We start from the raw sequence: 581 nt of genomic DNA, 5'->3' as shown, positions 1-581 counted from the left end.
TGTTTGTTGTCGTTGCTGGTGGTTTGATGTGTTGTCCTGGAGAACAAGATGATGATGCTGAATAAGATTTTCCAGAAAGAGGAGCTCTGCTATATAATAATTACCCTTGGGTTTGGGGGATGCAGAAGAAGTCAGGGAGGGGGTTTGGGCACTGCCCAGGCTCCCCAGGGAATGGTCCCAGCCCTCAGCCCTGAGGCTGCCAGAGCTCCAGGAGTGTTTGGATAGGGTGGATTGCTGGGGGGTCTGTGCAGGGCCAGGGGTGGGACTGGATCATCCTTTGGTGTCCCCTCCACCCCAGGATCTTGAAGGATTCTGTGACTTTTGGGAATAAAGAAGCAGCACTAACTTTGATGGATCTAAGCCCAGGCTTTGCTGTATATCCTCGCATCTCTCTCCTTCCAAGCACAGTCCCTTGTCCTCCCTCTGTTCCATTGTAGGGGATTGGCTGCACTGGGAGGTGCAGGGGTGAGGCAGGTGGAGCTCTGGGGATCCCCCTACATCTCCCAGTGCTGCAGCCCCTCTGCTGTTGCAGGAGCTGTCTGCACAGAGCTGAATCCTTCCAGTAAATGAGCCCAGCGAGC

This window comes from Catharus ustulatus, chromosome 23, assembly GCF_009819885.2.
Source record: "Catharus ustulatus isolate bCatUst1 chromosome 23, bCatUst1.pri.v2, whole genome shotgun sequence".
Lineage (NCBI taxonomy): Eukaryota > Metazoa > Chordata > Aves > Passeriformes > Turdidae > Catharus > Catharus ustulatus.
The sequence above is the reverse complement of the archived record's forward strand: the minus strand, read 5'-3'. Positions refer to the sequence as shown.